At 36.4% G+C, this 26,809-nt stretch overlaps 2 pseudogenes; both read right to left on the bottom strand.

The window, feature by feature from the left end:
* Positions 1 to 9,319, bottom strand: part of LOC139889293 (protein DETOXIFICATION 16-like) — a 68,517-nt pseudogene extending 59,198 nt beyond the window's left edge.
* A 1,359-nt stretch (positions 9,320 to 10,678) lies between these two features.
* The window catches only part of LOC139889292 (protein DETOXIFICATION 16-like), a 54,524-nt pseudogene continuing 38,393 nt past the window's right edge, over positions 10,679 to 26,809 (bottom strand).

The following is a 26,809-nucleotide window of genomic DNA, read 5'->3' as shown; positions in this document are numbered from 1 at the left end:
TTTCTCAAATGTTCACCGTGTTCTTGGTCATTCTTTGAGTAAATAAGTATGTCATCAATGAAAACAATGACAAACTTGTCAAGGTATGGTCCACACACTCGGTTCATAAGGTCCATGAACACAGCTGGTGCGTTAGTCAATCCAAATGGCATAACCATAAACTCGTAATGACCATAACGCATCCTAAAAGCAGTCTTTGGAATATCATCTTCTTTCACCCGCATTTGATGATACCCGGAACGTAAGTCAATCTTTGAATAAACAGACGAGCCTTGTAGTTGATGAAATAAGTCGTCGATTCTCGGTAGTGGGTAGCGGTTCTTGATGGTAAGTTTGTTCAACTCTCGGTAGTCGATACACAACCTGAATGTACCATCTTTCTTCTTGACAAACAAAACAGGAGCTCCCCACGGTGATGTGCTTGGTCGAATGAAACCACGTTCTAAAAGTTCTTGTAATTGACTTTGCAGTTCTTTCATCTCGCTGGGTGCGAGTCTGTAAGGAGCACGAGCTATTGGTGCAGCTCCTGGTACAAGATCTATTTGAAATTCAACGGATCGATGTGGGGGTAATCCCGGTAATTCTTTTGAAAATACATCGGGAAATTCTTTTGCGACGGGAACATCATTGATGCTCTTTTCTTCAGTTTGTACTTTCTCCACGTGTGCTAGAACAGCATAGCAACCTTTTCTTATTAGTTTTTGTGCCTTCAAATTACTAATAAGATGTAGCTTCGTGTTGCCTTTTCTCCGTACACCATTAACGGTTTTCCTTTTTCTCGTATAATGCGAATTGCATTTTTGTAACAAACGATCTCTGCTTTCACTTCTTTCAACCAGTCCATACCGATTAACACATCAAAACTCCCTAACTCTACTGGTATCAAGTCAATCTTAAATGATTCGCTAACCAGTTTAATTTCTCGATTCCGACATATATTATCTGCTGAAATTAATTTACCATTTGCTAATTCGAGTAAAAATTTACTATCCAAAGGCGTCAATGGACAACTTAATTTAGCACAAAAATCTCTACTCATATAGCTTCTATCCGCACCCGAATCAAATAAAGCGTAAGCAGATTTATTGTCAATAAGAAACGTACCTGTAACAAGCTCCGGGTCTTCCTGTGCCTCTGCCGCATTAATATTGAAAACTCTTCCAGGGCCTTGTCCATTCGTGTTCTCCTGGTTCGGGCAATTTCTAATAATGTGGCCCGATTTTCCACATTTATAACAAACTACATTGGCATAACTTGCTCCGACACTACTTGCTCCGCCATTACTCGTTCTGACACCATTTGTTCCTTTCGTTCTATTAACCCCTGGTCCGTAGACCTCACACTTCGCCGCGCTATGACCATTTCTTTTACACTTGTTGCAAAATTTAGTGCAGAACCCCGAGTGATACTTTTCACACCTTTGGCATAGCTGCTTCTGATTGTTGTTGTTGTTGCGGTTGTTATTGTTGTTGGGATGATTGTTGTAGTTACTGTTGTTGTTGTTGTTGTTGTTGTTGTTGTTGGGCCGTTTGTTGTAGTTACGATTGATGTTGCGATTGTTGGGATAGTTGTTGCGATTATTGTTGTAATTGCTGTTGTTATTGTATTGGTGATTCTTATCACCGTTTTCCTCCCACTTTCTTTTGACTTGCTTCACATTGGCCTCTTCAGCAGTCTGTTCTTTAATTCTTTCTTCAATCTGGTTCACTAGTTTGTGAGCCATTCTACATGCCTGTTGTATGGAGGCGGGCTCGTGTGAACTTATATCTTCTTGGATTCTTTCCGGTAATCCTTTCACAAACGCGTCGATCTTCTCTTCCTCATCTTCAAACGCTCCCGGACACAATAGGCACAATTCTGTGAATCGTCTTTCATACGTGGTAATATCAAATCCTTGGGTTCGTAACCCTCTAAGTTCTGTCTTGAGCTTATTGACCTCGGTTCTGGGACGGTACTTCTCGTTCATCAAGTGCTTGAATGCTGACCACGGTAGTGCGTAAGCATCATCTTGTCCCACTTGCTCTAGATAGGTATTCCACCATGTTAACGCAGAACCTGTGAAGGTATGCGTAGCGTACTTCACTTTGTCCTCTTCAGTACACTTACTTATGGCAAAAACCGATTCGACCTTCTCGGTCCACCGTTTCAATCCGATTGGTCCTTCGGTTCCATCAAATTTCAAAGGTTTGCAGGCAGTGAATTCTTTGTAGGTGCATCCTACACGATTTCCTGTACTGCTAGATCCAAGGTTATTTTTGGTATGTAGCGCAGCCTGTACTAGGGCTATGTTTGAAGCTAGAAAAGTACGGAATTCCTCTTCATTCATATTCACGGTGTGTCGAGTAGTCGGTGCCATTTCCTTCAAAATAGTCAAATGGAACAAGTTAATCATACAGAATATTAAGAGTAGTTAATAGTATTTCGTAGCATAATATGAACTCATTTATAAAAGCTTTTTCTTCATATTAGCGTTTTATAAGTTTAAATTCGGGTAGTACCTACCCGTTAAGTTCATACTTAGTAGCTAATATACAATTCAACTACTACAATTCTATATGAAAAACTGATTATAATAATATTTCGCGTTCAAACTTTTATACAATATTTTACAAACTTACAATATCGCTTATTTTACATAAAGCATGAAATATAGCACACAATAACTTTGATACAAGATAGTTGTGAAGATAATTCTAGCTAGTACACAAGTCGTTCAGCAAAGGCAATAAAGACACGTAATTCATACGTCCAGAAACAAGTCATGCATTCTGGTTTTTACTAGGACTACTTCCCATCCTTGGTCTTGTGGAACATAACCGTTATAGCTGTTGATAAGACAGCGTGTTGTAACGTCGTAAAAGGGACGAGGGTTACGTAATATCCAACAGTCCCTTAACAATCTAAAAACCTCATTTCTTACCCCAATTACCGACTCCGTCACTTGTGGGAACGTTTTGTTTAATAGTTGTAGCCCGATGTTCTTGTTCTCACTTTGGTGAGAAGCGAACATTACTAAGCCGTAAGCATAACATGCTTCTTTATGTTGCATGTTAGCCTCTTTTTCTAAATCACGAAGTCCTATATTCGGATATATTGAGTCAAAATAATTTCTTAACCCGTTGCGTAAAATAGCATTTGGGTTCCCCGCAATATATGCGTCAAAGTAAACACATCGTAACTTATGGATTTCCCAATGTGATATCCCCCATATTTCGAACGAAAGCCTTTTATAAACCAAGGAATTCTTGGAACGTTCTTCGAATGTCTTACAAACTGATCTCGCCTTAAATAGTTGTGCCGAGGAATTCTGACCGACTCTAGACAAGATTTCATCAATCATGTCTCCGGGTAGGTCTCTTAAAATATTGGGTTGTCTATCCATTTTGTGTTTTTATACTGTAAAATAGACAAGAGTTAGATTCATAATAAAAAAAAATACTTATTAATACAAGCAATTTTTACATATATCATAAAGCATAAGCACACTATATTACATATATTACACCACACGAATACAACTATCTTATTCCGACTCGCTCGTTTCTTCTTCTTCGGTTTTGGTTCGTTTTGCCAAGTTTCTAGGGATATATGATGTTCCCCTAATACGAGCTGTCGTTTTCCACAACGGTTTAGAAAAACCTGGTGGTTTAGAGGTTCCCGGGTCATTGTTACAACTTAAGGGCTTCGGGGGTTGACGATACATATAAAGTTCATCGGGGTTGGAATTAGATTTCTCTATTTTTATGTCCTTTCCCGTATTATTTTCTTTTGCCTTTTTAAATTCAGTTGGGGTAATATCTATAACATCATCGGAATTCTCGTCGAAATCCGATTCATCGGAGAATTGGTAATCCTCCCAATATTTTGCTTCCTTGGCGGAAACACCATTGACCATAATTAACCTTGGTCGGTTGGTTGAGGATTTTCTTTTACTTAACCGTTTTATTATTTTCCCCCACCGGTTCTATTCCCTCCTCCGGTTCCTCCTCTTCCGGTTCTGATTCTTCTTCCGGTTCTTATTCTTCTTCCGGTTCTTCTTCGGGAACTTGTCCGATTCATCGGAGAATTGGTAATCCTCCCAATATTTTGCTTCCTTGGCGAAAACACCATTAACCATAATTAACCTTGGTCGGTTGGTTGAGGATTTTCTTTTACTTAACCGTTTTATTATTTCCCCCACCGGTTTTATTTCCTCCTCCGGTTCCTCCTCTTCTGGTTCTGATTCTTCTTCCGGTTCTGATTCTTCTTCCGGTTCTTCTTCGGGAACTTGTGAATCAGTCCAATATATATTCGACTCTTCGTTATTATTAGGTGAGTCAATGGGATTTATGCTAGAGGTAGACAACTATCACACAATATCAAACATGTTAAGAGATTAATATATCACATAATATATACATGTTAATAATATATAGTTTCCAACAAAAATGTTAAGCAATCATTTTTAAAGAAAACACGGTCGAAGTCCAGACTCACTAATGCATCCTAACAAACTCGATAAGACACACTAATGCAAATTTCTGGTTCTCGAAGACCAACGCTCGGATACCAACTGAAATGTCCAGTTCTTATTAATTAAAAACGTTCCATATTAATTGATTTCGTTGCGAGGTTTTGACCTCTATATGAGACGTTTTTCAAAGACTGCATTCATTTTAAAACAAACCATAACCTTTATTTCATAAATAAAGGTTTAAAAAGCTTTACGTAGATTATCAAATAATGATAATCTAAAATATCCTGTTTACACACGACCATTACATAATGGTTTACAATACAAATATGTTACATCGAAATCAGTTTCTTGAATGCTGTTTTTACACAATATCATACAAACATGGACTCCAAATCTTGTCCTTATTTTAGTATGCAACAGCGGAAGCTCTTAGTATTCACCTGAGAATAAACATGCTTTAAACGTCAACAAAAATGTTGGTGAGTTATAGGTTTAACCTATATATATCAAATCGTAACAATAGACCACAAGATTTCATATTTCAATACACATCCCATACATTGAGATAAAAATCATTCATATGGTGAACACCTGGTAACCGACATTAACAAGATGCATATATAAGAATATCCCCATCATTCCGGGACACCCTTCGGATATGATATAAATTTCGAAGTACTAAAGCATCCGGTACTTTGGATGGGGCTTGTTGGGCCCAATAGATCTATCTGTAGGATTCGCGTCAATTAGGGTGTCTGTTCCCTAATTCTTAGATTACCAGACTTAATAAAAAGGGGCATATTCGATTTCGATAATTCAACCATAGAATGTAGTTTCACGTACTTGTGTCTATTTTGTAAATCATTTATAAAACCTGCATGTATTCTCATCCCAAAAATATTAGATTTTAAAAGTGGGACTATAACTCACTTTCACAGATTTTTACTTCGTCGAGAAGTAAGACTTGGCCACTGGTTGATTCACGAACCTATAACAATATATACATATATATCAAAGTATGTTCAAAATATATTTATAACACTTTTAATATATTTTGATGTTTTAAGTTTATTAAGTCAGCTGTCCTCGTTAGTAACCTACAACTAGTTGTCTACAGTTAGATGTACATAAATAAATTGATAAATATTATCTTGAATCAATCCACGACCCAGTGTATACGTATCTCAGTATTGATCACAACTCAAACTATATATATTTTGGAATCAACCTCAACCCTGTATAGCTAACTCCAACATTCACATATAGAGTGTCTATGGTTGTTCCGAAATATATATAGATGTGTCGACATGATAGGTCGAAACATTGTATACGTGTCTATGGTATCTCAAGATTACATAATATACAATGCAAGTTGATTAAGTTATGGTTAGAATAGATTTGTTACCAATTTTCACGTAGCTAAAATGAGAAAAATTATCCAATCTTGTTTTACCCATAACTTCTTCATTTTAAATCCGTTTTGAGTGAATCAAATTGCTACGGTTTCATATTGAACTCTATTTTATGAATCTAAACAGAAAAAGTATAGGTTTATAGTCGAAAAAATAAGTTACAAGTCGTTTTTGTAAAGGTAGTCATTTCAGTCGAAAGAACGACGCCTAGATGACCATTTTAGAAAACATACTTCCACTTTGAGTTTAACCATAATTTTTGGATATAGTTTCATGTTCATAATAAAAATCATTTTCCCAGAATAACAACTTTTAAATCAAAGTTTGTCATAGTTTTTAATTAACTAACCCAAAACAGCCCGCGGTGTTACTACGACGGCGTAAATCCGGTTTTACGGTGTTTTTCGTGTTTCCAGGTTTTAAATCATTAAGTTAGCATATCATATAGATATAGAACATGTGTTTAGTTGATTTTAAAAGTCAGGTTAGAAGGATTAACTTTTATTTGCGAACAAGTTTAGAATTAACTAAACTATGTTCAAGTGATTACAAGTTTAAACCTTCGAATAAGATAGCTTTATATGTATGAATCAAATGATGTTATGAACATCATTACTACCTCAAGTTCCTTGGATAAGCCTACTGGAAATGAGAAAAATAGATCTAGCTTCAAAGGATCCTTGGATGGCTTGAAAGTTCTTGAAGCAGAATCATGACACGAAAACAATTTCAAGTAAGATTTCCACTCGAAATAAGATTATTATAGTTATAGAAATTGAATTAAAGTTTGATTATGATTATTACCTTGTATTAGAAAGATAACCTACTGTAAGTAACAAAGGTTTCTTGATCTTGGATGATTACTTGGAATGGATTTAGAAAACTTGGAAGTAAACTTGCAATCTTGGAAGTATTCTTGATTTTATGAAACTAGAACTTTTGGAATTTATGAAGAACACTTAGAACTTGAAGATAGAACTTGAGAGAGATTAATTAGATGAAGAAAATTGAAGAATGAAAGTGTTTGTAGGTGTTTTTGGTCGTTGGTGTATGGATTAGATATAAAGGATATGTAATTTTGTTTTCATGTAAATAAGTCATGAATGATTACTCATATTTTTGTAATTTTATGAGATATTTCATGCTAGTTGCCAAATGATGGTTCCCACATGTGTTAGGTGACTCACATGGGCTGCTAAGAGCTGATCATTGGAGTGTATATACCAATAGTACATACATCTAAAAGCTGTGTATTGTACGAGTACGAATACGGGTGCATACGAGTAGAATTGTTGATGAAACTGATCGAGGATGTAATTGTAAGCATTTTTGTTAAGTAGAAGTATTTTGATAAGTGTCTTGAAGTCTTTCAAAAGTGTATGAATACATATTAAAACACTACATGTATATACATTTTAACTGAGTCGTTAAGTCATCGTTAGTCGTTACATGTAAGTGTTGTTTTGAAACCTTTAGGTTAACGATCTTGTTAAATGTTGTTAACCCAATGTTTATAATATCAAAAGAGATTTTAAATTATTATATTATCATGATATTATGATGTACGAATATCTCTTAATATGATATATATACATTAAATGTCGTTACAACGATAATCGTTACATATATGTCTCGTTTCAAAATCATTAAGTTAGTAGTCTTGTTTTTACATATGTAGTTCATTGTTAATATACTTAATGATATGTTTGCTTATCATAATATCATGTTAACTATATATATAACCATATATATGTCATCATATAGTTTTTACAAGTTTTAACATTCGTGAATCACCGGTCAACTTGGGTGGTCAATTGTCTATATGAAACCTATTTCAATTAATCAAGTCTTAACAAGTTTGATTGCTTAACATGTTGGAAATACTTAATCATGTAAATAACAATTTCATTTAATATATATATAAACATGGAAAAGTTCGGGTCACTACATGGGTTGTGTAACCTAATAATGAAACCCAAAACCCGTATTTATATATAATCACAGTGACCATCGGCCGGTGGTCTGGGACCTTCGGCCGATGGTGATAGTCCCTCGATCGATGGTCTCTACCATCGGTCGATGGTCTGAGCAGCCAACCAAACTGCTCGAACCATTTCACGTCATCATATTAAACAATCCAAACATATTGTATTAAAGACGTAATCCTCACATGACTGAAATAGACAATACAATACGAATAGAACTCATTACAAAATAGAACTTGGGATTATGCACCAACAACGTACGTGAATGAAACAACCAAGCTCTTAAGAAATGCACCTGATTGACATCATCGACGTTTCAAGCTTTGGATTAGGAAGAATTCGAGAGAGTAAAATCAGTATCTCATATGACCAATACACCAAGCTTATATTATGAACACAATAAATAAAAGAAGGTGACTTGACTGTCGCTTAGAGCCTAAATTGAATTCCAGGCAGAATTTAAAACCTATAGAAATTTGATTCAACCATTTTCATGGCGTCTCATTTTTTTATTTTTTAAAATTTTTCCTACTTATAGGCCGGAGGTCCTTTTGGAAGCAATCTCTCTATCCATAGAACATTGAGAGGGATGACTTTCTCTAATCTTGGGAGTGTTTCACTTCGGGTGAAGGAATGACTTGTCTTTATTCTAGGATAGGGGAAGGATTGTCTACACCTCACCTCCCCCATAACTCGCATATGCGGGATTGAGTTTTGTTGTTGTTGTAATAAATAAAAGACGGCATACATTAAAGTATAAAATGATTTAATTAGAAAAATATGCAAGTTATTGATGAAATTCCTGAAGGACCTGAGTATGGCAAGACATGCAACTAGGGCAGCTTGTGTGACGGGTCAAATGGGGCCACGTTGGAAGTTGGAACACGTTGCTTTTTGATAGGGGTCGAAACGTTATTGGTTGGCTTATATTGACCCGCTAACGCTTCTTATCATATTTTATGAATAAGTACTTATTACGTTATTAGTACAAAATAGTGCTATACCACTAAAACAATAATTATTATTTTTTTGAAAGATAAATAAATTATGAGGTTGTATGCATTATACGTAAAAGTTGGGTTTTCACCCGTTTTCCCGTTCCCGTTATAGCTAAGTCTCCCGATTTGATGCATTACAAATGAAGCACCACCCAAATCGGTCTATTAAAAGGTAAATGGGTCGAAGTTGTCACCTTTGGCCCAGATAGGTTAAACCAGTAACGCTGGCAAAAGAAGTGGCCATAGATGCACCATAAAGGGCGAGCTCTTCAAGACGGCGTACGAACATGATTGATGTTAGTAGAAAAGTATATTGAAGAAAGCTACCACGATAAATGGTCCTGCAAACATCAGTTGTTTTTTCACTTCTGCAAAAACATCTGATATTGAAAACTCTAATTTGCATGTAGTGTTTCGGATGGTTCGAGAAGATTCAAGAAGTGGTTTAGTGTACTGTTCATGATCCATTTCTTTTGAATTTTCTTACACAACCTCGGAACTTAAATAGCTCAATTAAACACTAAAAGCTTTTGGTTAAGTATTTACATCAAGTATGGAAACTCATGAGAAAGCTGCAATTGGTGTATTAAACAACAATGGAAATGGCATTATGTTTTGTTATTACATTTAGAACATCAACCTAATACTAACTATACAGGTAGATACATTAAATCAATTGAACTTTATAACGTACCACGATCATGTGTCATGAATAGTTTAATACAGGTTGTGAATCAGTAATCAGCGAAAATATATGCCTATTTACACTTTAATTATATGATGAAAGACTTCTGTTACAGTGTACTATTGAAGTTGAAGTCTGGAGTAAAAATGTAACCTTTAGTATAAATAAATATTAATAAATATTAATATTAATATTAAATGTTTATTTATGTTAATATTAATTTCATATTCAAGTAGCGCGCACATGAGAGAATCTCTATCCAGGAAACCACAAAACTAATGAGCATCGCTCAATATTGAGCGTCTTAGCTCCAACAAGATGGTCTTGATTTCTTCGCCCGCATTACAAATATAAACTGCATTGGATAAACCCAAACTCTGTTGGTTTTTTCACTTTTCTTGCCTTATCAGGGAGATGACAGAGTGTAACGTTAGCTAGTAACTCGTTCTCGAAAATGTCATATTCAAGATTTATCGGTTGGTAGTCAGGCCCGGATTTAAACATTTGCAAACCTATGCAATCCAACTTGGCCTTCTTTTATTTTGAGGGGCCTCAAATTCAGAATGTCAACAATGTGTATAATATGAAATTGACACTCTTAAGCCACTAAAGAATAAAAGCCATTGACTTATGTTATGTTGGTGGAACTTTAAGTTACTGGTGAAGGGACAATTAAGTGAGTTGGTTGGAGAAATTTCCTGACAATTTCTTAAACGTTTTACAATTAAGAGTTCAAATGTGCAAGATAGTCTGGATAATTTAAGATGCATAAGATGTTGTACTACTATTGACTTTGTTGTCTCCAAGTTTACACACAAAATAACACACCTAGTTCTTGTATTTCACTTCTACATCATAAGTCAAAAACAAAAATTTATTGCATAATTGGTCCCTTTCTCATTAAGTGAAATTTTGAAAGTGATTTATTATATCCACTGATTACTCATGTCAACATATACTAATATACTAATAGTATTAAAGTTTCTAGTCACTCACCACATGAAGACCAATATGTATTTTTTACCACACCAACTTTAATTTAATTTAGGCGAACCGGAAAAAAAATCCATACACAAGTATGTATCTAGCTTAAGCTGCAGTTGTAGTTTGTGCTTTATGAGACCATAGTGGTGGTAATGCTGCTAGCGTACCACCCTATTCATCGCCCTTTTCGCCTGCAAAGACATTGATTTTGGATATGAAACCGATATAATTAGACATACCAAATTTGAGATGAAGAAAATGAAATCAATAAAGATAATAATTTCCTACTTGCGATTCCCAGTCGGTACGCACTGTGATTACAAAAAGAAGCAATGCCTGAATGCCGCTCCCGCAAATGATTCCAATCCACAGACCCTACACAAAAAAATCAATAAAATCAACATCTTTCAAAGAACAAAAATGAGCAAATATTTAAGCATATATCACCTTTCCTCCTAAATGGTATACAAATGTCAAAATGACGGCGCAAGGAACGCCAACGAGGTAATAAGCTCCTAGGTTCACCAATGTGCAGCTTTTTTGCCAACCACATCCTCTCGCAACACCTAATGTGAACCAAGAGAAATCTTAAAATGCAACGGTTCGTAAAGTACCTTAATTTTGTCAACTGAAAAAAGGAAGCCCGAGTTCTAACCTGTTAATACTCCTTGAATTCCATCTTCGATATTAGATAGAGCAAGCACCGGCATAACTACTGATACATAATCAACAACTTCAGCCTCATCGGTGTACAATTTGGCCCAGACCCCACAGGCTGCCACTAGAACTAGGCCAACTATGAGCACTTCTACGATAACTAGCAATAAGGTGACCTAGACTGCTCGTTTTGCAGCTTTATGTTTTCCTGCTCCTAGTTCATTTGAAACTCTGGTACCGTTGATTAGCAGAATATGTAGGTTAGAGTTGGTTGATCATAGACTTTGGAACGGGTCAAAATGGGTTCTAGTCTAAAAGTACTTCATTTAGCGTAAGGTCTTTTAGTATTTGTTGTACCCAAACAAGACATGTTATTTACAACAATCACAAAATCCACGAAAAATAAACTATTAAACTAAAGCATAAACGATAAATGAAATGATAAACGACACAGAGATTTAACGTGGTTATATCCCAACTCCGACATGGAGAAGGGTTTAGTCTACGGTTATTTTCGTGCACAATGTTACAGGAGCCTAGGGTTACAATTTGTAGGGGTAAACAAAATAAGGAAACAATTAAAACCGACTTGCTGGATAAGCTAACGTCACGTTTGGCGACCATGTCCACGCGAACCGCGACATCACTCTCGAACACAATCTTCACGTTTTGACACTTGTGCTCGGGCCCCGTGACCTCACCCTCGCGATCTGCAAGGGTCTCCTGCCTTCTTTCAATTTATATTTTGTTCAAAACTCTCCATAACTCAACAAATCTCCCACTTGGAGACTTTGAACAAACCCTACACCGATCTTCATTCAACTTCGGAAAGAAACCCCATGATGTATACTGCCATTAGCACTTGGGACACGCACACCCTAACCACGACTAGCTTGCAGACTTTCGATAAAGAGGTAGTCAACCTACCTGGTCGAAATCGAAAATCAAAACCGCCTCAAATGTCAACGTTGCTCAAACCCACCCAAAAAAACTTTCGATTAACTGACTATGACTCCTTTTGATACCGCCGGATAAACTACCTGAATCATGCCGCACTTACACATCGCTATACTACGATGCAAGAAAGTCTTTCGACACCAAAAAAACATTGTTGAGTGATAATCCAATATCTTAGTTATTTGCTTGGGCCATATGGTTTTTTGCACCACCATCTTCTTACGCCATAAGATCATCTTCTTACACTAGAAGATCCATTGAAGTATGCGAGACTTCAACTACAGGATTTAACCAGGACATTACACATCTTTATTCATCACTTTAGACACGTCCAATCCTGTCACCGACATGTCAATGATCACTCGTACATAATTTCTCGTCTATCTTTGATTCTCCTTCCCAACAATCATAAACTACCAACAGTCGCCTTCGTAGACTATTCATCAAGGATCCAATGAGAACGCAATCACAACCTTGAAATCGACCACTTTCAACTTTTCGTTTTCTCGTTGGTACATTGACCCACTAATAATGCTATGAATTTCACAAACCCACATCCTTATCTCAAACACTCTCCCATTGTACGAGTAGGAATAAACAACGTCTACCTGAGAAGAAACATGGTTCGTACCACCGATCAGTTGCATTCTTTGCCATTGAAGAGTAAAACAAGTAATCGAGTCCCTAGTTTCGGGAATCAAAACCCTAATCTTTCGAAAAGTTAGAGACCCACGTCGCATAACTGTCTCCATAACTCCCACTAGCAATCAAACTCCCACTAGCTCGATGCTTCCATCGGTTACCAAACTCACACTGAGTTCCCCACACCCTCAGCAATATCCAGAAAGCTCAAGTTCTGGTACTTACAAGATTATCCACTCCCTTCGTCACCTAGAGATTTCTAATTTGTCACCCAAGAAGAAACCGCTCGTTTGTTGAACCCAACATCAACAAAAAGCCCTAGCACCGGTCAAATGTGTACCCTTCGACAACCAATTTCTTTAGTGAGAGAAGCTCAACCCCGCCCGCGTATTCCAAATACCTAGAATATCTAACCAATCACCTTGGTCAACCCGTTTCAAAACTCGCAAGTATCAAACTTCCCCGATAACTCCCATTTTCGGCTTCTAAACGGATGTATTTCCATTTGTTATGAAACCTGCCAAAACCCGAGAGAAACTACCCTCCTGAGCTGCCGTAACGAACCAACATCCCTGAAAATCAAGACCGTATCAGCCGAAGTTTCCCAAGACAAAACCGTCTTGCCACTCGCGTCATCTAGACCCGAAAATTCACCCCAAAACTGCATAACTTCAAAAATTCGTATATGAAAATCCAACTGTCCAATCATCTCAATTTGTTACCACATCTGAGTCTGATACCCACAGTCCAAAATTCAAGGCGATCCAACGATTAACGAAACCGCTATGAATTTTCTCCTCCAGTTGCGCATGAACATCCGAATTTGATAGGTCGATCTTTCCTTCGCACGTAATCGCAAAGAATGAGAACTCAATACATGTCGCAAAATAGATCTTATAGTCGTCGTCTAATAACCTGATGATAACTAAATCATCAACCTATCGTAAAAACCATTCTTTCAATTTGATGTCGTGTTCGATCTTCAAATCTGGATATGATACCACTTGTTAGGATTTGTAGGCCCCAAATAAGACATGTGATCTACAACAATCACAAAACCCATGAATAACAAATGAATAAATTAAAGCATAAACGATAAACGCCACAAGAATTTAACATGGTTATATCTCAACTCCAACATAGAGAATGGTTTAGTCCACAGGCGCAAACTGAGATTTGCCACTATTATTATTGTCAGTGGCGATTCTAGGATGCGAACTCAATGGGGTCCTGAAAATTTTTTTAGTAGTAATTATATTTCAATGTTATTTTAGTGATTGTTTACTTTCAAAAATACTACAAGTTCGGAAAATATATTGGGTCCGAGTAGTTTAATATAGTGGTGTATTATACATTTTAAAAGAAAAACTATAAATTCGAAAAAGATATGGGGTCCTCCAATTAAATTTAGTGGTGTCCTATACAATTTAAAAGATATTTTCTACTAATAATTTTCAAACTAGCGGTGTCCCGTGAACCCACAGGACACTATAAACTCGCCACTGATTATCGTGCACAATGTTACATAATGGTGTATCCTACAGGATACACGCATAAAAACACCATTTTTATACAGAAAAATGGATCAAACAACACAAAGGATAATGAAATTTGGCAGTTTTCATTATTGGCCGCCCAACGTTCAGCAGGCCGCCCAGCGTCAAGCGTAAGCTCTGCAGGCAGCTTCAATGCTTAAGCCCTTTTACTAAGCGCGTGAATGGCACGCAGCCACGTCAGCACACACCACCGACCTTTCAAATATTTCGTGTAACAGAACCATTCAGTAATTGACACGTGTATCCCGAGAATTTCAGACATTCTGCGCCTATAACTAGACCCCCTGGGTTACCACATTTCACATCAGAACTTCAGTCAGAGAGAAGTACACTTTCTCTCTCACACAGTTCTTTCTCACTCTAAACGCACATTAGCCGCTTAGCAGCAATACGCTTTACGGATCAATTACCGATTGATCCCCAGATTGATTGAGGCCACCCCACGGATCTCTCATCCGTGTTCTGGGTCTACAGAGATTATTTCTCGAGGGCAAACATCAATCAACATCATACGCCACACGCTGAGCAGCTATTGTCTTGTACGGGTACCTTACAGGCGCTATACGGAAAATCGTACCAACAAATGGCGCCATCCTTTCTAAAGGATCACTCGACTCTCAAGAGCACCAAAAGGTGTAATCGTAAGATGATACCTATTGAAGCAAACATGATACACTCATGGCAAGCCGGACAACGGAGAAAAGCAGAAGCATTAGAAGATTGAAAACAGGAATTGATTGCTTTTCCTTCCATGTTTAATACCAATCCATCTGACGCTCCTGTAGTGATTGAAGCTAGAATAGCAAATTGTGTTGTTGGAGGAATATATACTTACACTGGAGCAGGAGCAAATATCATGTATGAACATTGTTTCGTACAATTACCAGAAAGAGTTAAGGAGAAGTTAAAAGACACATTTGTTCCCTTAGCAAGTTTTGCTAATGAATCGTCATGGTCAGAGGGAAGCATAGTCTTAGAAGTAGTATTGGGAAAAACACCATTTAAAAGAACAGCTCATATCGAGTTTTTAGTTGTCAAAGCAGATTCACAGTATAATGTCATTTTAGGACGATCAGCTATGATGACATTTGGAGCTGTGATGTCAACGGTACACGGAATGATGAAATTTCCCACACCGGCTGGCATCTCCACGCTATACGCTGAACGGAGAATAGAAATAGGATGTGTACAAATAAACAGAATGCTGTTAATCCAATTGTTCATGAAGACGGGTCAGTGTCACCAAATCCAGAGTTTCCAGATCAGAAAATCATTATTGGAAACACAATAGCAAAAGAAACAAAGGAAAAACTTTACAAAATTTTAGCAACCAAATTAGACGTTTTTGCGTGGCAAGATTATGATATGACTGAAGTACCACGTCATATAGCTGAACATAAGCTTGGTGTGAATCCAAATATCCCACCAGTATGTCAAAAGAAAAGAGGTATGGCTCCAGATCGAACAAAATTTCTCAGGGAGGAAGTTAAAAAATTAGTGGAGGCTGGAATATTAAGGGAAGTAAAATACCAGACATGGGTAGCAAATCCAGTGATGGTTAGAAAACCAGATAACTCGTGGAGGATGTGTGTAGATTTCACAGATATAAATAAAGCATGTCCAAAAGACAACTACCCTTTACCAGAAATCGATTGGAAAGTAGAGTCCGTCAGCGGATATCAATTTAAATCTTTTTTGGATGCATTCAAGGGATATCATCAAATCTCAATGGCAATACGGGATCAAGATAAAACAGCATTCCACACACCAGATGGAATTTTTTGCTACATCATGATGCCTTTTGGATTAAAGAATGCAGGGGAAATTATCAGCGTGTGATTGATAAAGCGTTTAAAGATCAAATAGGCAGGAATGTGGAAGCCTATGTTGATGATATTTTTATCAAGAGTCATACAGAAGAAAGTATGCTCAGAGATACTCTTGAAACATTTGAATCATTACGAAGGGTCAATATGAAGTTGAATCCCAAAAAGTTCACTTTTGGTGTGGAAGAAGGCAAATTTTTAGGTCATATTTTTACAGAGAGAGGAATTAAGCCTAATCCAAAGAAGATTCAAGCAATTGAAAACATGGTATCTCGAAAAACAAAGAAAGAAGTGCAAAGCTTGAATGGAAGATTGGCAGCGCTAACAAGGTTTTTATTTAGAGCAGCAGATCGGTCATTACCATTTATGAAGGTTTTAAAAAGTTGTTTGAACAAAAAGGATTTTATGTTGACGGAAGAGGCTAAAACAGCTTTTCAAGATACTAAGCAACTTTTAAAAGAATTGCCTACTTTAATTGCCCCAATAGCAGGGGAAACGCTAATTTTGTACTTGGCAGCATCCACAGAAGCCATTAGTTCATTTTTAATTGCAGAACAGAATGACGTACAAATGCCAATATACTTCGTCAGTAAAATATCGCAGCAAAGTGAGGTTAACTATCCGCCAATTGTGAAATTGGTATATGCTTTAACGCATACAGCTAGGCGACTCAGACGTTATTTTCAGGCACATTCAATTCTTATTCTAACAGATCAACCAATAAAGCAAATTTTGAAGAATCCAGAGTCGTCATGACGTCTAGCGAAATGGGCAATAGAATTGGGAGACTATGAAATAAATTTCTCACCACGACATGCAGTTAAAGGTCAAATTTTGGCAGATTTTCTTTTAGAAACAACAGAAAAAGTGGATTATTCGCAAGATGTCAAAAACAGTAATTACATGTGGGAATTGCACACTGATGGTGCATCAAGTGAGGAAGGAGTTGGTGCAGGATTAGTGCTTACAAGTCCAGAAGGAGAAGAACATACATATGCACTGAAGTTTTGTTTTTATGCATCCAATAATGAAGCAGAATATGAGGCATTGCTTTTCGGCCTCCACATAGCGTTTGAAATGAGAATAAAGCATCTGCGTGCATATGTAGATTCTCAGATTGTAGCACAACAGGTCAACAGAGCATTTGAAGCAAAGGATATTTCAATGAAACGATATTTGCAGTTAGTTGAGAAAATTTCAAAAAATTTCAAAACTTTTGGAAGTTGTACAAATATCAAGAAATAAAAATAAAAAGGCAGATGTTTTAAGCAAGTTAGCAACGCTAACATTTGATCACTTGCACAAGAAAGTTTTGGTGGAGGTTTTGAAAGATAAATCAATTGATGAAAATGTAGTAGTGGCAACAGTGGAAGAGGGAGCACCATGTTGGATGACTCCCTATGTGAAATATTTGCAGGATAGAACACTGTCAGCTGATGTCACAGAAGCAAGACAGATAAAGGTAAGTGCTCCGCTTTACGTCTTGAAAAATGGGGGGCTTTATTAAAAATCCTTTAATGGTCCAAATTTAAGATGTTTAACACCACAACAAGCAATAGATGTGGTAAAAGAGATGCATGCAGGTTTGTGTGCACAACATTCTGGTTATAGAACTGTGGTTGGACGGATAATGCGACAAGGATATTATTGGCAAACAATTTACAGAGATACATCAAACGTCATCAAAGCATGTGATGCCTATCAGCGGCACAGAACCGTCCAACGTTTACCTAAGTATGATTTAATCACAGTATCATCTGCATGGCCATTCTGTAAGTGGGCAATTGATATAGTAGGGCCATTTCCAAGAAGTGTAGGAAATGCGAAGTTCTTGGTGGTTGCAATTGATTTCTTCAGTAAGTGGGTTGAAGCAAAAGTGTTAGCACGGATAATGGGTGAAAATATAAAAAAGTTTGTGTGGAATGATATCGTCTGTAGATATGATTTACCAAACGAAATTGTAAGTGACAATGGTAAACAGTTTGCATTTACCAAATGAAATTGTAAGTGACAATGGTAAACAGTTTGCAGATAATCCATTCAGAAGTTGGTGTGAGGAATTAAACATCAAACAAACATTTACCTCAGCTGCTCACCCACAAGCCAACGGTCAATTTGAAGTAACAAATAAGGAAATTGTAGCCGGTATAAAGGCTAGATTGAGTTTGAGTCAAATAAATGGGTAGATGAAGTTCCATATGTTTTGTGGGCTCACCGTACAACGCCAAAACGGAGCACGGGTGAAACACCGTTCAGCTTGGTATATGGCACTGAAGCAGTAATACCAGCTGAAATTCGTGTTCCGACACAAAGAATTTTAGCATTTGATACAGAAAGTAATTCATCTATTTTACGTGAAAATTTGAATTTATTAGAAGAAAGGCGAATCATGGCCGCTATCCGTCAAGCGGATGTTAAGCAGAAAATGGTAAAATATTACAACAAACGTGTCAGATATGTTCAATTTAAGGAAGGAGATTTAGTATTGAGAGATAATGAAGCAAGCAGACAGAAAAAGCAAGGGAAGTTAGGACCACGCTGGGAAGGTCTATACAAAATCATAAAGGCACATCCTAACGGATCATATACCCTTGCAGCGCCCTCCGGTGAAGAAATTCGAAGAACATGGAATGCAATGAGCTTAAAGAAATTTTATGCGTAGTATTGCATGTTCAAATAGCCTGATCAACTATTTAGAATATGAGATGCAATCATAAATGTAGAAATTTCTTTAAAGAAATAAGAATTCAGACAATTATTCTTATAACATACTGTTCATAATTTTTATCCAGCCAATGATTTTTATCAGATGTCACAAAGCAGTGTGTCATCCCTGCCTACAAAAGAGAAGTTTTTCCTCGGTGGCAGATGTTCAATCGTAAACAAAAGATTGAAATGGCAGCGGATAACGTAGAAATCCGCTGAACATCCATGCAATAGAATGTATCTACGACCGTCATGACGTAAAATAATACAAGCAGTAAATGGCTAACCATCTTTGATTGATTCAAATCAAACATATAAAGCTTAGACAAAATTAACACAAAGTAATTGCATATATAATATACATTTATTACAAGCAGATATTACAAGCAGTTCACATTACAATTTCAAATTTAAAACATCATCTACTGATGTAGCAGCATTATTACATAACTTTTCTAATTCTGAAAATGATAAATGCTCTATCTGATCACCTATCACTTTAAGCCTATCTTCTGCATCCGGCTTCAATTGTGATGTAAGGGTTTCAGGCAAAGATTTAGGGAAATCAAGAATACCCTTCTGAAGTGATTCTAGAAATCTTATCCGTTCAGCATCCAGCGCAACGGTTATGAACTCATCAAAAGGCTTTGTTAATTTTTCAGAAGCAAAGGCATTTTTTACAATCTTTAGGACGCCTGCAATAAGTCGCCTGGTTTCACCTTACTTAACTCTAGTTGTTCCTTTAATGCTGTTTCAGATTGGCTCAATGTTTCAATCGTATGAAGATACCATTTTTCCTTTGTTGCCATTTCAACAAAGCGAGCCTCAGCAGCATTTTTAGTAGCAACAGCAGCATTCAATTCAAGCTTAGCAGCTTTCAATAATTCAGAATCTTTCTCAATTATTTCAGATTTATCACGGTGAATTTGATCAGAACGTTCCAAACATTTCAAATTGTCAAATTCTGAAGCAATGTTCCAAATTATACCTTGTGCTTTCGATTTACGAGCGTCCCCATCAAATAAATTTTCAAAATATTTAATAAGGGATGGAGACACCATTGCTTCAAGATATTTCATAAAATTAGCATAATCGTTTGGGGGACTTGCAAGTATAGCAGATAGACCAGTTATATTCAAGTTAGGAAGGCTAATCTATGAACTGCTTTCCCCTATTCTGTTACGCTGAGCGGGAGGCAGAAGAATAAGCCTTCTTTGTCTTTCTTCTTCAGATATCATAGCTGGATTAAAATAACAGTTATTATTCAAAAAATTTGTCCAATCCAGAAGTGATGATTCAGAATTTAATGCTGGATATTTTTCAGGATCAACATTATAATAGCCACCATTGCTAGGTATGTGAAAAAAGCAAAAAAGATTTTCTTCTGCTATTGATTCAAAAGAAAGATTACCAGCAGCACGGCGCTTGCGTGAACTTGCTCGAGTTAAAGCAGAATCATCAATAGGCTCATTTTCAGATAAGCTTTTCTCAAGAGTTTCATCAACCATCTTTTCTGATGCAAATTGTAGCTCCTCAAATTTGATGTGTCACAAGGCGGCGAGTGGAGTAATAGCTAAAAGAACAAAATTTAGCAAATGTTATGCAGATAATATAAACCAATAACCAAATTACACTTGATAGTTCAGGTATACCTTTGTTTTTCAGCATTACAATAGCACAGCCACGAGTCTCTTCATCCCATTCGGCATTAAGTGAGCATAAAGAAAGCATGTGTTCTGGATATCGTCGATTCGGAATTTTTTCTTTCTTCATCATATTCACCACTTTTCGTTCCTCAGAAGTTATCTAGGATGAGTAATTTTTGGAGGATCAAGTGATATACGCCAATAACAAGCTTTTAAATGATCGTTGAGAATAACTTCACTATTAATAAAGAAGGAGGTGTTTTGCCAAGTTTTATGAGACGTCGCTGGAAGTAAGCAAAAAACCATCTAAATTGATGCAAAACCATCCTTTATCATAAGATTTAACGGTTGCAAGATGACAAAATAAGCGTACAGAAGGTGTGATATTTCGAGCATGACAATACATCTCGAATAGCATAATTTTCCGGATAGACATAGGCTCAAATTGGCCAACACTGACGCCATAAAAACAGCAAACATCTACATAGAATTTTGTGAAAGGGATGCGAAGATGAGAAAAATAAAGGGCACGACCATAAATAGCAACTTTTCCAGAAGGGGGACGAGAGGCACGATCATTAGGACCTGGAAGAACAGCATCGGCCCTAAAGAATTTAGGAAAGGCGACTCTAACGTGATCTAGATAAGTTGATGAAATTTCGCTCTGAATATGCTCGACATTAAAGATAGTCATTGAATAAGTAGTAAAGAAAGGAATTTTTGGCAGAGGATTTAAGGTAGATGAAGAGAAGTTAATTGGGGGAGGAGTAAATGTAAAACAGAAAAATCTACATCTTAAATAATGAACGGAAGATGAACAGTGGGCGGTTAATCGTATGGATGAAATGATGCCACGTGTCAGATGAGTAAACATTCGGGAAAAATAAATTTAATTGAAAAGTAAAATTCAAAATCAAAAACGGGTGTTTTTTGCAGACAATGATCAAAAAGTAACTGACATGGCAGAGACAAGGTTGGCTACAGCAGGCTCCTGTTCCCGAGAAAAAAGGCATCATTTATTTTTTTAGTTTAGTGACTTTATTTTTTGCAAAAATAAAGACATTAAACTGGGGGGGACTTAATGGTGTACCCTACGGGATACACGCATAAAAATACCATTTTTATACAGAAAAATGGATCAAACAACATAAAGGATAACAAAATTTGGCAGTTTTCATTATTGGCCGCCTAGCGTTCAGCAGGCCGCCCAACGTTAAGCGTAAGCCCTGCAGGCAGCTTCAATGCTTAAGCCCTTTTACTAAGCGCGTGAATGGCACGCATCCACGTCAGCACAAGCCACCGACCTTCTGGATATTTCTTGTAACAGAACAATTCAGTAATTGACACGTGTATCCCGAGAATTTCGGACATTCTGCGCCTATAAATAGACCCCCTGGTGTAACAACCCGACTTCATCAACCCAAAAACGCGTACCAAAAAAAATTTTTTAAGGCAGTGTATCTGGACGGCGTCCAGAATCCTGGACGGCGTCCAGCTCAGAAGGGTGGGACGGCGTCCAGAGTTTTGGGATGGCGTCCAGCTTAACCAACCGGGACGGCGTCCAAGGAATTGGGACGGCGTCCCAATGGCCTTCCAGCCACTGATCACGGGTCCAACTCACATGAGCGGAAAACCCGCTTCCCGACACTTTCAAACGAAAACCTTTTTACCACAAGTCAATATAAATGAAACTAAGAGATTTTCATCATCAAATCAAGTTTTACATCAACGGGTCCACATCGCCCATTTTACGAGTTTCGTTCTAAAATAAAAGTTTCGACCAAATATAAGTTTAAGTTCTAAACGACATTAGAGCATGGTGTTTGGGGTTAAACTACCCAATCTCGGTCGAACTCCAAAAGCTAACACCCAAAAGCATCCCCTAACAAAACAAGCGGGAGATCACTAATCCAATTGAACGCTCTTACCCTTGTCAACGCCCGAGCCTATAAAAAGTAAACAACGAGAGGGTAAGCAAAGCTTAGTGAATGCAATAATTATACGAATACATATATAATTATACCTACTCGCATACACTTACACAACCGCAAACATGCTAGCAAACAACATTAGCTTATCGTCGCAATAACAAGCTATAATTCACCAATACCCCCAAGCTAGCATAACATCCGCATATAACTATAACTCGAATAATATAATATGCTTACAACACAAATAACCATGGTTAACCAATAGTACAAGGGAACGGCTGAAATGTCCCGTTCTTATTGATTAAAAACGTTCCATATTAATTGATTTCGTTGCGAGGTTTTGACCTCTATATGAGACGTTTTTCAAAGACTGCATTCATTTTTAAAACAAACCATAACCTTTATTTCATAAATAAAGGTTTAAAAAGCTTTACGTAGATTATCAAATAATGATAATCTAAAATATCCTGTTTACACACGACCATTACATAATAGTTTACAATACAAATATGTTACATCGAAATCAGTTTCTTGAACGCAGTTTTTACACAATATCATACAAACATGGACTCCAAATCTTGTCCTTATTTTAGTATGCAACAGCGGAAGCTCTTAATATTCACCTGAGAATAAACATGCTTTAAACGTCAACAAAAATATTGGTGAGTTATAGGTTTAACCTATATATATCAAATCGTAACAATAGACCACAAGATTTCATATTTCAATACACATCCCATACATAGAGATAAAAATCATTCATATGGTGAACACCTGGTAACCGACATTAACAAGATGCATAAATATAAGAATATCCCCATCATTCCGGGACACCCTTCGGATATGAAATAAATTTCGAAGTACTAAAGCATCCGGTACTTTGGATGGGGTTTGTTAGGCCCAATAGATCTATCTTTAGGATTCGCGTCAATTAGGGTGTCTGTTCCCTAATTCTTAGATTACCAGACTTAATAAAAAGGGGCATATTCGATTTCGATAATTCAACCATAGAATGTAGTTTCACGTACTTGTGTCTATTTTGTAAATCATTTATAAAACCTGCATGTATTCTCATCCCAAAAATATTAGATTTTAAAAGTGGGACTATAACTCACTTTCACAGATTTTTACTTCGTCGGGAAGTAAGACTTGGCCACTGGTTGATTCACGAACCTATAACAATATATACATATATATCAAAGTATGTTCAAAATATATTTACAACACTTTTAATATATTTTGATGTTTTAAGTTTATTAAGTCAGCTGTCCTCGTTAGTAACCTACAACTAGTTGTCCACAGTTAGATGTACAGAAATAAATCGATAAATATTATCTTGAATCAATCCACGACCCAGTGTATACGTATCTCAGTATTGATCACAACTCAAACTATATATATTTTGGAATCAACCTCAACCCTGTATAGCTAACTCCAACATTCACATATAGAGTGTCTATGGTTGTTCCGAAATATATATAGATGTGTCGACATGATAGGTCGAAACATTGTATACGTGTCTATGGTATCTCAAGATTACATAATATACAATACAAGTTGATTAAGTTATGGTTGGAATAGATTTGTTACCAATTTTCACGTAGCTAAAATGAGAAAAATTATCCAATCTTGTTTTACCCATAACTTCTTCATTTTAAATCCGTTTTGAGTGAATCAAATTGCTATGGTTTCATATTGAACTCTATTTTATGAATCTAAACAGAAAAGTATAGGTTTATAGTCGAAAAAATAAGTTACAAGTCGTTTTTGTAAAGGTAGTCATTTCAGTCGGAAGAACGACGTCTAGATGACCATTTTAGAAAACATACTTCCACTTTGAGTTTAACCATAATTTTTGGATATAGTTTCATGTTCATAATAAAAATCATTTTCTCAGAATAACAACTTTTAAATCAAAGTTTATCATAGTTTTTAATTAACTAATCCAAAACAGCCCGCGGTGTTACTACGACGGCGTAAATCCGGTTTTACGGTATTTTTCGTGTTTCCAGGTTTTAAATTATTAAGTTAGCATATCATAAAGATATAGAACATGTGTTTAGTTGATTTTAAAAGTCAAGTTAGAAGGATTAACTTTTGTTTGCGAACAAGTTTAGAATTAACTAAACTATGTTCTAGTGATTACAAGTTTAAACCTTCGAATAAGATAGCTTTATATGTATGAATCGAATGATGTTATGAACATCATTACTACCTTAAGTTCCTTGGATAAACCTACTGGAAAAGAGAAAAATGGATCTAGCTTCAATGGATCCTTGGATGGCACGAAGTTCTTGAAGCAGAATCATGACACGAAAACAAGTTCAAGTAAGATCATCACTTGAAATAAGATTGTTATAGTTATAGAAATTGAACCAAAGTTTGAATATGATTATTACCTTGTATTAGAATGATAACCTACTGTAAGAAACAAAGATTTCTTGAGGTTGGATGATCACCTTACAAGATTGGAAGTGAGCTAGCAAACTTGAAAGTATTCTTGATTTTATGAAACTAGAACTTTTGGAACTTATGAAGAACACTTAGAACTTGAAGATAGAACTTGAGAGAGATCAATTAGATGAAGAAAATTGAAGAATGAAAGTGTTTGTAGGTGTTTTTGGTCGTTGGTGTATGGATTAGATATAAAGGATATGTAATTTTGTTTTCATGTAAATAAGTCATGAATGATTACTCATATTTTTGTAATTTTATGAGATATTTCATGCTAGTTGCCAAATGATGGTTCCCACATGTGTTAGGTGACTCACATGGGCTGCTAAGAGCTGATCATTGGAGTGTATATACCAATAGTACATACATCTAAAAGCTGTGTATTGTACGAGTACGAATACGGGTGCATACGAGTAGAATTGTTGATGAAACTGAACGAGGATGTAATTGTAAGCATTTTTGTTAAGTAGAAGTATTTTGATAAGTGTCTTGAAGTCTTTCAAAAGTGTATGAATACATATTAAAACACTACATGTATATACATTTTAACTGAGTCGTTAAGTCATCGTTAGTCGTTACATGTAAATGTTGTTTTGAAACCTTTAGGTTAACGATCTTGTTAAATGTTGTTAACCCAATGTTTATAATATCAAAAGAGATTTTAAATTATTATATTATCATGATATTATGATATACGAATATCTATTAATATGATATATATACATTAAATGTCGTTACAACGATAATCGTTACATATATGTCTCGTTTCAAAATCATTAAGTTAGTAGTCTTGTTTTTACATATGTAGTTCATTGTTAATATACTTAATGATATGTTTACTTATCATAATATCATGTTAACTATATATATAACCATATATATGTCATCATATAGTTTTTACAAGTTTTAACGTTCGTGAATCACCGGTCAACTTGGGTGGTCAATTGTCTATATGAAACCTATTTCAATTAATCAAGTCTTAACAAGTTTGATTGCTTAACATGTTGGAAACATTTAATCATGTAAATATCAATCTCAATTAATATATATAAACATGGAAAAGTTCGGGTCACTACAGTACCTACCCGTTAAATAAATTTCGTCCCGAAATTTTAAGCTGTTGAAGGTGTTGACGAATCTTCTGGAAATAGATGCGGGTATTTCTTCTTCATCTGAACCTTAACAATTGGTATCTTGTTTTGCTTAAGTCTTTTAACCTCACGATCCATTATTTCGACGGGTTCTTCGATGAATTGAAGTTTTTCGTTGATTTGGATTTCATCTAACGGAATAGTGAGATCTTCTTTAGCAAAACATTTCTTCAAATTCGAGACGTGGAAAGTGTTATGTACAGCCGCGAGTTGTTGAGGTAACTCTAGTCGGTAAGCTACTGGTCCGACACGATCAATAATCTTGAATGGTCCAATATACCTTGGATTTAATTTCCCTCGTTTACCAAATCGAACAACGCCTTTCCAAGGTGCAACTTTAAGCATGACCATCTCTCCAATTTCAAATTCTATATCTTTTCTTTTAATGTCAGCGTAGCTCTTTTGTCGACTTTGGGCGGTTTTCAACCGTTGTTGAATTTGGATGATCTTCTCGGTAGTTTCTTGTATAATCTCCGGACCCGTAATCTGTCTATCCCCCACTTCACTCCAACAAATCGGAGACCTGCACTTTCTACCATAAAGTGCTTCAAACGGCGCCATCTCAATGCTTGAATGGTAGCTGTTGTTGTAGGAAAATTCTGCTAACGGTAGATGTCGATCCCAACTGTTTCCGAAATCAATAACACATGCTCGTAGCATGTCTTCAAGCGTTTGTATCGTCCTTTCGCTCTGCCCATCAGTTTGTGGATGATAGGCAGTACTCATGTCTAGACGAGTTCCTAATGCTTGCTGTAATGTCTGC

This window comes from Rutidosis leptorrhynchoides, chromosome 2 (assembly GCF_046630445.1).
Source record: "Rutidosis leptorrhynchoides isolate AG116_Rl617_1_P2 chromosome 2, CSIRO_AGI_Rlap_v1, whole genome shotgun sequence".
Lineage (NCBI taxonomy): Eukaryota > Viridiplantae > Streptophyta > Magnoliopsida > Asterales > Asteraceae > Rutidosis > Rutidosis leptorrhynchoides.
The sequence above is the reverse complement of the archived record's forward strand: the minus strand, read 5'-3'. Positions and strand labels throughout refer to the sequence as shown.